This window comes from Peromyscus eremicus, chromosome 2 (assembly GCF_949786415.1).
Source record: "Peromyscus eremicus chromosome 2, PerEre_H2_v1, whole genome shotgun sequence".
In the NCBI taxonomy this organism is placed as follows: domain Eukaryota; kingdom Metazoa; phylum Chordata; class Mammalia; order Rodentia; family Cricetidae; genus Peromyscus; species Peromyscus eremicus.
The window spans coordinates 82,827,846-82,840,955 of NC_081417.1; the positions used below are offsets into that span (position 1 = coordinate 82,827,846).

General features: G+C 42.8%; 1 protein-coding gene across 2 annotated transcripts in view; it reads right to left on the reverse strand.

The window, feature by feature from the left end:
• Positions 1 to 13,110, reverse strand: part of Astn2 (astrotactin 2) — a 968,023-nt gene that overhangs the window by 255,327 nt on the left and 699,586 nt on the right. The window lies entirely within an intron of this gene.

Here is a 13,110-nt window from a genome sequence, read left to right on the forward strand (position 1 = left end):
TGATATATGAGAATGTGGTAAGTTTAATTTTAGAGCAGCCACATGGAATGGCGTCCAATATTAAAACTTAAAAATACTAAATCTATAAATCTCTTAAGCCTCGGGATGTGAAAGTTGTTTGACATACTTAATGATTCTGTAAAGACATTAAGAATAAAGTTAAATAACATGGCTCAAGGGATACAGATGGGTAGGGTACACATATCATTTCACCTGATCCAGGACTTAGAGGCTGGATCCAGGAGAACAAACTTGCACTAATTGATACATTTGAAGAAAGGTCATAGAATGAGGAATGGATGTACCTGGGCCATTCAGAGACAGTAATTGTTAGTGAAATGAAGGTGAAAAAAAAAATCAAGCAAAACCATTTTACGCTGGTGACAATAGCCATGGATACATTTTTATCTCATCAATGAATTCCAACCACTTAGTATGTATGAGGACTATTCTTAAATATCCTATAATGTTTTGCACAAATAAAACTGAACCCAAACTGAACAGCATAGGCAGCCTGTCTGAATGCAATAAAGACTATATAAATAAAAAGTCAGAAGCAATACAGAGTTTGATGGGGGAGTAACTCCCCAGAGAAACAAATTGCAAAGAGGAACTTAACTTTTATTCTAGGAGATACTGTCTTCTGTGAGTCCAACATCATTTGCAACCGGGTCCCAAATTTGTATTTTTCATGTCTTAACCTTTTTCTCACTGGATTGGTGTATATCCAACTGCCTTTTTATTTTGCCAATTTTATAGCCTTGGGAGCCTCAGACTGGGTGTGCTCAATGATGATTTCAGCTCCGCCACATCTGATGCTCACTCCTGACTCCACTGATGGAGTATTAGCAGCCATTTAGGCTGCTGAGCCTGGAAGCTTGGAGCCTTCTCTAATCATTCAGTACTTCTTACCTTCCACCTTCCATGACTCAATCATAAGACCCCCATTTGCTAAAGCTTGCACATAGTTTAGTCCCTCCCACACCAAGTGCCCATTCTGATTGCTGGCTTAGTTTTTAGGGGTGGGAAGCAGTGAAACCTTTAGGGAGTGAAGCTAGGTAGAACATCCTTAGTTACTGGATGAATGCCCTCAGAAGGCAGTAGTTAATGAGGTGCCATATTGATTTTCTGGGGATTATTTTATTTAAAAAAAAAGGCCTTTATCTGGCCTCATCTGGTCTTCTGACTTCTGACTCATGATGTAACTTCTTGCCCCATGTAAGCATCTACCACTGTTATTCATACCTTTCCAAACACCCAATGGTTTCTGACTGACTTGAGGACTTTGAAATTCCAAACTGTGAGTTAAATAAATGTCTTCATATGTAGCTTAGGTTGCATATTTTTATAATACAAAGCTAATTCATCATTATACATTAAACTAGCAACTGGATTTTTTTTCACACCATTTACTCTTTTCTTTATCCCCAGGAAAACTGAACGGTCAGCAGCTATTGTTTTATTCCTCAGAACACTACTGTAGCTTCCTAGGTTAGATTTTCTGGTTTCTATTCTAGCATCCCACACATATCTCTTCCCACCCCAAGACAAGCCTCGACCTCACACTAGAGGGAAATTCTAAACTGAAAGTGCTAATAAGTAATGTGCAGAACCTTTAAATGGCCTTTCCTTGCTCCTGGTAATGTACATATTTCTTAAGACCTTTAAATACCAGTGGGGTTTGGTTCCTTTCTATCCTTTTATATTTGTCTCCCCACTACTCTGCTCTTTCCAGCTCCATCTACTCATCTAAATTGTTTTTGTTGTTGTTGGTTTTCTTTTGTTTGTTTTATTTGCTTACCCCAGACATATTTTTGCGCATGAATCTTACTTTTGGAAACATCTTTCTTTTTATTGACATCATTGGCTTATGGCCTATCTCCTCTGGGCATCCTAGAATGCTTTATTGACCCCGCGTTACTGTTACTGTTTGTGTGAGGTGTGCACAACTCACTTCTTATTTCCCCCACTAACAATTACATGTAACAGTGTGCCCCTCCTATTACCCTTCTTCACATCCACAACGAATGTCATGAGATGCAGAGCAACATTTAATTCACTGCTACATCTAGTACAGTGCCCAAAACACAGCTCGTAGTAAAGTTGTTTCTGAATAATAGAAGGGTAGAGGGGTCAGGTAAGTGCCTATATTAAGGTTTATATGAAGACTCTGGGTCACAATTGATATCAACTGACTTTGTTACCTCCTGTCCCTGCCGCCAGCTGTCTCCCTGAATTCAAAGTCCAACCACAACACCTGATGGCCTGTGGTTCAAAGTGGGAGGAATGGGTCTCTCTGATTTGTTTCCCTTTGGAGGATCATCTAACTATGAAGTAAGTAGAAGTCATCTTCCTTCTGGATTCACCCATTCTTTGTCTTGATGCAAAGTCACACAGGAAGAAAAGGATGCTCAAGAATGCATTTTCAATAGTGTGGTCTGTAAGCTGTATTACTAAAGCTGTTGCAGACCAAAGAGATACAATTAGATACATGGCCTCTTGAATTTCCTCTCATCCTAGAGAGGAAAGGGAGTTACCTATCATCTGTGTCTAGATCCTCCTCCTAATTTATGGCTTCCTTTGATAAAATTAGCTGTTCTCTAGAGCATGTTACTTTCTCTACTGATAACTGTATTACATTATAAAGGATCTTTCCTTTTTTAACATTAATTATTTTTATGCACCAGACCATAGGGACTTTTGTGATCTCCAAAGGAACCAGCTTCCGTATTCCAGGGCATCCATGGAGAGGGAGGGAATTAGGACTTTGAGAACAAGGATTCTGAGGAGGAAAGCTTGAGGCCAGGCCTGGCATGTCTGGTCAATACTAAGATCAGCGTCAACTCAGTGGCTCAGTGGTCATGCCAGTTTCTAAGACCTAGCTTAGAATTTGCCCTCTGTCCCAGAGCTGAGCCAGATTGAAATCACACAGGTCTCTATGCCTCTTTCTTCACTCTCCTTGACTAAGTACTTTGATTTATTGCAGAGAGAAATGCTTCTCAGAACGAACAGTTTTGGAATCACTCCCTATGACTAAATGATAGCAAAATGTAATTGATGAGGGTATTGAAGCAGGAAAACATAGGGAAAGGAAGAGACGTTCCCATTTGCCATCTCTGTTGCTTTTCATAACTTATTTTATTCCTATGCCCTTCCTACATCTTAGTTTCCTACTCATAAACTTACCAACTTCTGAAGCTATAAAAATTCAATTAAACTGATGTAAATTTTTCAATATACCTCCTGAATAGTGAGTTCTAGTACATGGTCCCTGTTGTGATAGGAATGTCATGGGTCATGTAGAATTTGAACTCAAAGAACCTTAGAATCTTAGACTGCTATTCTGCTTCTGCCTATTATCAGCAATGTGACGATGAGCAGATTCTACATTTCTTGTTGGGATGTGCTCATCATCACATTGTAAAAAGAGGGAATATATCTTTACTACTGTAGTTGGGAATAGAAAGAGCTACATCATTATACTTTTTGCTTGGGGAAACTAATAATATGAGTGATCATCACTGGATTCATTATAGCTCGATAGTAAACAAGAATAATAATAGCTAGCATTCCCTAGCATTTATTATATGTCAGGTGCAATGGTAGTCATTTTATAAACATTGTTTTGTTTAATCGTCATTCTCATAACAACAATGCAATGCAAGTGTTACTGGGCTGACTCTGAAGATCATGGAAACTGAGGCTCAGAGTACAAAAATGCCTTGATCCAAGTCACACATTGGACAATGGGACACATGTCTTACACATAGCCTGATGTGTGTGCCTGATGTGTGTGTGTGTGTGTGTGTGTATGTGTGTGTGTGTGTGTGTGTGTGTGTGTTATTCATTCAGACTCATGCTGAGTTCCTGCTGTGGACCAATTGGTCCTCACCGGCTCTCTTGCATCTTTAGAACCTCCGTGTTGGATGAGATGCTTTCACAGCCATTTCTTGGTGCTTCCCCACTGGCCCGCTGTTTGTACTTCATTTGCATCTGGTGATTCAATCCTTCTGTTTGTGAAGTTCCTCAGCAAGGAGGTATGAAAGCTTCTCTAAGCACTATGCAACTTGAGGAATAGCAACATCCCAAGTTCTATAAGGAGAGCCAGGGCCTGCTAGGCTCAGTTGTCCCAGGGTGTTTAAACAGTACTCTGATGTTTCAGGCCTTTCTCCACATGCAGCTTTGCGCAGACTCTCCGTCCTCTGCAGTTTCTTAATGGCAAAGTCCCACTCACTCACCCCACCCCCAGTGCTCTGCTAGGCGTGCAAAGAAACTCCCCAAACTCCTTTGGAGTGTCAGGGGTCCATCTCTCAGGCTTCTACCTCTGCTCCCCAGCCTCCTCTGTCAGAGCAGTTATTAAAGGAGAGCAAGGAAGGACATATGGGAGGGTTTCAGAGGGTAAAGGAAGGGAATATTGTAATGTTGTAATCATCTCCACAAATTTTAAGGTTAAAAAATAAAATTAAAAATAGGGACATTTGGACATCCTGTATGTTACCTTTCCCTGTTTACTGCGAGCCTCTTGAGAGAACCAGCTGCATCCGACCCATCTTCTTATTCTTAGGTGTCGCACAGAGCATGTGTGCATGTTAGGAAGTCAAAGCACTACTACAGCATGCTGGGGAAGTAAGGAGGATGGAGAAAAACTACCACATGGGGCAGAGAGGAAAATGAAAGTGGGTTTGCGGCATCCCTGAGAACTGTGGGCAGGGATCCTCTCAGGATGCCCTTGGCCCGAAGAAAGAAGCTTCAGTGGGTGTGTCCTCTATCCAGACTGTTTGTTCTGACTGAGAAAGTGAAGAATATAGAACAAAAGCCCCATTCATTGTGTCCAGGGAAACTTCATATTCCTGGTACAATACTGCTGACAGAAAGATGTCCTTTCTAACAACACTGTCCCCTTTGTCTCTGCATCCCATGCCTGATTCTATGACAAAATCAATGTGAGTTGGCTCCAGTTTAAATAATCATGACAACTAGCTTACCATTGTGTCAATATCTTATTATTTCTACCAAGACTGTTCCCTTAAGTGAGTCCCCATAAGTCCTCAGAGTTTCAGGTATAGTATAGTCTGTTTGCTCTTGTACACATACACACTCGTACACACACACACACACACACACACACACACACGTGCACTATATTATATAAGACTATAAACAGTCTGCCAACAAACAACTGTCATTAATGAATATGTATGAGGTTTTAGCAACAGACGTTTGAATTTATTCTAAAGTTTTAGAATAGTTAAGACAAAAAATACTTCTAGTTCATTGTTTTCCCCTTTGTGGCTGTGGGTACTAGTGATGAATAAATTGAACTTAACTTTTCCATACAAAGCATGGGAATGGGTAATTAACATACACAAAAAAGGAAATCATCTCTTACACAAGTCATTATTTCCTCGTCTCAGCCCCTGGCAGACATTGCTAAGAGATCTCTGTATTCTTCACGACTGAGATGGGTCCTAGCCCAGAATCTCTTTCAACACAGTACTCCAAGCATCCATTACCACCCAGTTGTAATGGTCCTAAGAGAATGCAGACCAGGCTTGATTATTTCTAGTGTCTCTTCTCACTCTGACGTTTTAAGGTTTTGTTTTTGTTTTGCTTTACCTTGTAATGCTGCCCCTAAACTAAGATTTGGAAGCAAGTTGTACTGAGGAGAATTGGTGAGTAAAGAGTATTTCTACTTCTGTCCAGGCTGGGAGCTAAACTCCGAGTCTTAGCATTCTTCCCTTCTTTCTACTGACATAAGAGAAACAGAGCAGGAGAACAAATTGTTCCCTTTAGATGCTAACAACTAAAGAGCTCTCTGAGGCAGCTGTGATATAGTTGGATGGACACCAATTTTGTGATTAAAGCAGCCTGGGTTCAAATCTGTGCTCCACCAAGCTCCCTGTTGCGAACCCTTGACAAGGCACCTCACCCTTTGGAACCCTGGTTTCCTCAAGTGGGAAATGGAGATAACAATGTCTACCTTACAGATGTGTTACAAAGCGTACATTGGATGAAGTAATGTATGTGAAAGTGCCTTGTAAGATACACTGTGCTGAGTGCCTGGAAAGGATTATTATTCTCAGTATACACCCATAGGAAAAAAGACTAGGGCGTTCCGTTCCAGATGGACTCAATCTAAAACGGGGAACAAATGCTTTTTTTGGTAATTTCATCTTGTGGAAACAGCAATCTCATGGGCCTATTTGCGTTTAATGAACCACATCCTGTATCGTCTTTTTGCATGGTTCTGAGAAGAAATAAGTTGGCTCTCTCCTCTGGTATGCTGCAAAGTAGGTGTCCAGCTTATATTTAACCTCCCCCAGTCTCTCCCTACTTGCTATAAGAAATAACACTCCCTCATTGCTATACTGACCCCACAATCATCTGCACAGAAGTCAGGACACAAGGCACAGGGAAAGGGATATTTGGCCAACTCCCAGTCCGGTGCTGGTCCCAAGTAAAGAGGAATGTGTTCCAGGCTGAGCATTTTAACCCATGCTACAGTTGAGGAAAATGAGGTAGGTCCTGAATTCATGCACCTTGGTAAGGAAGGAGCCAGGTTTATCTGAGTCCAAATCAGCGCTCTGAGATCTTCCACAAAGTGCTTCTGCACAGCAGTAGCCTTCAATCTTCCTGAAGCAGATTCTCTTTGGTACTGAAAGAAGGCTATGTTTACTTTCTTCCCCAATAAAATACAAAAAGAACACTTAGACTAAGATGTTAAGATCTATGTGACTCTCCCAGGCTTATTTATTCATTCATTCTTCAACAAATATTGCTGAATGGTATCTATATGTCAATCAATGGTTAAGCATGATGCTACAAATGTTTACGAAGCAAAATAGTTTCTGCCTTCATGGAGTTTCCAGTGAGGTAACAGAGATAAACACAAACTATGAGTATAAAGTTACATACTGAGGTTAGTTATATGTACCATCCTTCAATGAGAATGTAACAAAGATGCTTAACCTAGCCCCATTCTTCTTGTAAGATCTCTTGCAAAAATGGCTTTTGAATTGAGTGATTTAGACTATAAAGGTCAAAACCCAGAAGAAGGCTTAGTTTCAGAAGAATGACAGATTTTTCTAGAATCTGAAGGAGGGTAATAAGACTGAAGGGTAGAGAACACAGGGACATATGGTGCTGAAGAGGTTGGATGGAGACAGATGGCACCTATAGGGCCTTGAGGCCATGGGAATGTGTTTAGAAGTTATCCTCAGTGCAATGATAAGACCTCCAGGAGTTTGAATCCAATGAACAACATAATAAGACCTCCCTGTTTGATCTGTGATGGTTACATTTATGCATCAAATTGATGGAGTCATTGGAGCTTAGATGTCTGGTCAAACATCCTGGGGATATGTGGGACAGCGACTCTGAATGAGGGTCCTATTTAAACCATTGGACTGTGTGAAGCAGAGTGGCCTCTCTAATGTGAGTTGGCCTCATCTAAGCCATTGAAGGCCTCAGCAGAATAGTCAGGCTGACAACTGAGCTGGAAGAATGCCTCTTATTGGGCTGCCATCAGCTTGATGCTGGTCTTTTCTGCTTTCAGACCCACATGTAAATACTGGTTCTTCCTTAGGGTTAAGCTGCCAACCTCCAGACTACAGCTAATACCAGCAGCCTAGAAATAAATCATCAGTTTACCTGGGTGTCCAACCTGCTAACTTTAGGTGTTGGAACACCTTAGTCTCTGTAACTGTGTGAACTAGTTCATGAAATGTATCTATGGCTATATCTTTCATTACTCGTGTGTGTGTGTGTGTGTGTGTGTGTGTGTGTGTGTGTGTGTGTTTTCATTCTGCTGGTACTGTTCCTCTGGAGAACCCTGGATATCATGTACATCATTAGGACTGTTGTGTAGTGTGGGCGAATGTGGGGCAAGAGTAGCTTCAGGTAGGAGACTGCCACTGAAACTCAGACAAGCCGTGGTGGCCGCTTCGGGCACAAAGGCAACAGGAAAGCGGAAACAGTGAGGGCATCCAGGAGCTATGACGGGACTTGACATGGTTTGGAAATGGGGTAGAGGAGTAAGAGAAAAGGAGGTGCCGAGGTTTCCTAGGGCCCGACTCTGCCTCTAAATGGGTAATGGCACCGTTCACTAGAATTCTAGAAAAGCACTGGGTTGTGTGGAGTTGAGTTCGTGCTGCAGGAGAACAAGCAGGACAGCAAACCTCAGAGGAAGACTTGGAGCAGGAGGTATAAGTGAGGTATAGGGTAAGGCCAAGGTGTAGAGACAACAACAAAGAGTATAAGAGATTGACAGAGAGAGAGCCGGGAAAGAGCGGCCAGAAGGACATGGCTCCTGTCCAGCTTTACTGGTTTGGCAGAGGATGATAAGCCTGCAAAGAAAGATGAAGAGGAGGGAGGAGAGAGCGCAGGAAGATCTGGTTTCACAGAAGCAAGCACACAAACGCACCAAGCTGGAGGCAGCAGACTGTCAAATGCTACTGAAAGGTCAGGCAAGATGAGAAGAAAAAACGGCCCCAGGTTATGAAATCACTGGGGAAGTCATCTGGCACCCTGGAGGTCTCAGATCCCAAGAACAAGCCCTTTCATGTCTCCTTACGTCTTTGAAGCAAGTTCCCTCAGGAACTAGAGAGCTCTGGAGAGTTCTCTAGTTCACAACAGCCGTGGGCCACACCTGTCAGCACAAGAGGAAGTGACATTTGACTACATCTTGGTATTCTCTTCCTAACAGCCTGATGCTTGGCTCTGCCTTTCAAATAGCCAAAGACTTTTCCAAAAAGTAGCCCAGGAATATTCCAGTTGACATTCAGAAGTGCATGGTAATTCAGATGGAAGTGCATTCCCTAGAATTGGCCTGGAACATTATAGTAGAGATAAGAAACCTTTAAAAGGGGTGTTTATCTGTGGGGACATCTCTCTAAACCACAAATGCAAGAGAATTCAAAAACTGGGTATGTGAAGAGATTGTCCTTCCCGAGGGGACAAAGGCCTGGGAGGCCTTATGCTCAGAAGAGGTCTGCTCATGATTCCAGACTTTCTCTACTTCTTTGGACTTGGGTTTACCCTTGTCTCTCCTTTTTTCTTCTTCCTCCTTTTCTTTCTCTTTGTTCCTTCACAGAGGTTGAACAATTATTTCACATATTTACCTCCATCCACTATAATATAACTTTCTCCGCAGAATAAAAGACAACCATAACCTGTGAGACTGGTAATTTATGTATCCACCACAGTCTAGTACACAGTAGGAGGTGTCACAGACCCTGGTTGATTTCTCTCTGGTCTACCTCTATAGTCTCCTCTGGGTCTACTACTGTAGCTGAGCTCACTGGGTCACTCCCTACCCTAGACCAATCCGAAACATTCCCGATCCTGTATCAACTGCCAAGCCATGTTAGTAAAGTCTCCGTTACAGCTCCTCCATACCCCAGTTCACACCTCTGAATACTCACCTGGGAACACCGTGATCTAAATGGGTGGAGGGGACAGCTGGAGGAGGATAATAATGCTCCAGCTCAGTACTAGACACATCTATCCACTGATTTATTTCCTTATACAGACTACACAACCACCCTGCTTACAAATATGGAGACTGTCTCAGAGAGTGAATCAATTTGCCTATGATCACACAAGTGCCCAAATGCACGCCTGTGATTTTAATGAGGGCCCAGCTGACTATGAAACTTTGTTTTATTCCCAAATGAAAGATGTTATTCATGAATGAATTTATAAACATGCAATCATAACTGAAGACTCTGTATCAAGGTCACAGATAAGTGGAGAATGCAGATATGAAGGCAGGCGATGAAATAAAGCCCCATTCAGGGGAGGGGAGGGAGACCGCAACATGTTTTGCAATCATAATTCTGAGATAGGACACTCAGACCGTCACATGGGCTTGGAGAAAGGCATGTGGGCACAGGTGATGGTTATAGGAACCTGACAGGCTGAACATGCTAACCTTGCTTAGGATTCCTAGCTTCCAGAGATGACTTCATATATTCACTTGCCTTTAAGGCCCACCTTTTCCTGGATTAGGGTTGGTTCAGATCCCGCTCTACTGACCAGCCTGGTCCTCCAGGCTCCTTCAGACTGGCAGAAGCCAAAGTCCTCATCTGGTGAAATATAACTATCTATCTGGCTGGATCTTTCCACTCATCATTGGCATGCCCAAAGGGGTATTATTCTGGTTTTTACTTTTCTCCTATTACAGAAAAGAAAATTCTTGGGCCCCTTTTTGTTTCTACAGGAGACAGTGCTAACTAAGCTGAACTCTTTCTCCCAGCGGCTACTCTTCAAATGGGTGGAACTCGCAAATAAATCTATAGGCCTGGAAAGAGCTGGGGCATTTATTTCCGATGTCTGGAGATACTGACTACAGGGAATGTCTAGAATCTTTAGCTGAGGTTTAAAATATTCATTTTATTTCATGCTACTGTTTTTCATGGACCCACTGTGTTTTGGAACTTTTCCCTGCATTATTTTATCTCACTCACCTGAAAGTTGTGAAAGGGAATTACTATCTCTCATTTAGCATGAGGAATGGGAAAACTTGGAAGCTACTAGGCAATGGGTATATAAGAAGAGGAAGGAGTCCAAATGTGGCCCACTTCACTGCTGCCCCAGCTCCTCGTCCCACAAGCTTTGTTCCCAGTTCTCTGCCACAAAGCCCAGACTTAACTGGCCTGGGCCCCGGCCTTTAGAAGATGTTGAGGTTACATGACTGATGGCCTGGAAGAGAAATTATTTCAATTGTCTCTGAATATGATGGGCTCCCAGTGTTTTTTTTTTCCTTTTTTTTTAACCTCCCAGTCCCTTGTATTATGCCCCATTATCAAAAATAAGATAAATCAAGACTTCCGATATGCCGTAGCAGGTAGAGATAGAGAAAGAAACACAGAAAAAATTTATCTTGGTTTCCAAGTGTCTGTATGTTCTCCTCGGAACTAATACAGACCATGAAGGGATAAAAGTCTCTGCAGAATGGAAGCCCCAGAGATGGAAAACTACAACACCAAAGTCATTCAGTCCCTGAAGTGGGGTGGGGGTCTCCAGTTGCTGTGTCAGCTTTTTTCTACCCTCTTCCTTCTCCTCTCTTTCTTGTACCAGATTCCATGTCTATTACAAAGAATGCGATGTTCTTCAACAAGGAAGTCTAGGCCCTGAAAGCAACCAAGGATGGAGATGGGATGACATTTAGCATCACAGTGGTGTCCCAGACCCTGAATGTGGCATGAAGCAAATTAGTTCAGTGGCCACAGCGAGAGAGAGAGTTTTTATAAACATAACCTAATTGTATTACTTCAAAGTCCTGAAGCTTATTGCCCTGTTTAATGATGTGTCACATTATTTATAGGGTGGCGCAATGAGACTTCTATTGATTTAATGCACTTCCTTAAAGACTGTCATTGTCACAGCCATAAAACCGAGCTATTCCCTGACAACTCAATTATGTCCTGTGAGCCTATAAACCACCCATGCCCCACTCAGTTGCACACAGGAGGCAGGCAGGGGTGCAAACACAGCCGGGCATGCCAAAAGCCCAGAGGCAGAACCAAAGGCTGCAGATACAGCCAAGGTACACTGGGGGTTCCGTCTCACCAGGCACAGTCAGCAGCTGACAAGCACTGAAAGATGGCATGATGCAGCTTCGCTTTGCCTTGGCCCTGACACGTGGAGCTGTGTGACTCAGCCCAGACTTCCTTCTCCCACTGAGTTTTAATTTCCCCAAGGCAAGCTGGAGAGCTGAGTTCAATGAGGCTTCCAAGGGCCACAGTGTTCTGGGGTTTGTAGTTATGACTTATGGGGGCTCCTGGAGCTAGGGTGTTTGAGTCCTGTGGAGAAGGTGCAAGCAGGTTGGTATCATCAATCCTCACCCTTTCTAGCAATTAATGATATTAACTATAACAGAAAACACTTTGATATAGCTAGAAAATGAATGAATGAATGAATGAATGAATGAATAAATAAATAGATAGGTAGATAAATAAATCAATAGGTAGATGAGGGGGAGCGAGGAAGGAAGGAAGGGAGGAAGAAAAAAAAGAAAGCTAAAAGAAAACAGTTTTTGTAGCCTGCCAGTTCCAACTATGAGTTCCAACATGGGCCCTGCTATTCCTCAGCTGTATCTCTGTGGGCACTTGCCTCCACGTGTCTGAGACTGGGTTTCTCAAGTGTGAGACCCCATTTCTCAAGTACAGTGACATATTAATATATAATGCATTCTACTTGGGAGATATCTTAGTGGTTAAAGGGCTTGCTGTACAACGAGAAAGCATGAAGACCAGGGTTTGGATCTCTAGCACCCATATGGTCAGCACAGCAGGCTGCTCATATCCAGCAGCTGGAGGGCAGAAAACAGGAGGTGCCCAAGGAAGTCGGCTAGCTAGATTAGATGGCTAAGTGAATGGGTTCCAATGAGAGATGCTGCCTCGATGGGTAAGGTGGGGAGTGATCGAGGAAAACTCCTGATGTCAGCCCCCAGCCTTCCCACCTGGATACACTTTTACACATACAGATGCACACATCAACACTCGTGTGAACACACATGTACCGCACACACATACACGTGAAAAAGTAGAAGACATCTTTACATACATGTGGTATTTCCAACTTTGTAAAATGCTCGTGTGTGAGTCACCTCCCCCTTTCCGTGCGGTAGGTAGATAGGAATAATTATGGCAGTACACATTTCACAGGAAGGGAACACAGAGCATGCACGGGAATGACTTTTCCAAGGCCAATGGCAGAGAGCAGTCTTCTGCACTAGGCCACCTTAGATGGAAGGAGTTAGAAATCTGTTGACAGCTGAGAAGAAGAGGGATTTAAGATGTGGTGACCTTCCGTGAGGATAACAGCCCCTCTGTGGATGACACTTGAAACTGTCCCCTGGACTTGAAGAGCAAGTGAGAGTTTTTCCTGCCTTCTGCCAAGAAGCCTAAAGAGAAGGCATCATGGAGAAATCATGCCCATCCTCTGCCTTTATCTCTGGCAGCTGTTTCAAGGGGAAAGCATGGTTTTTAAAAAAGAAGCCTATAGCATAAGAAAAGAGTTAAAACACCTGAATGAAAGAATCTTAAGACAGCATGTTTCCTCACCCTGACCATGGCAAAGTGAGCTCAGAGAAGGCCCGGGGATTGC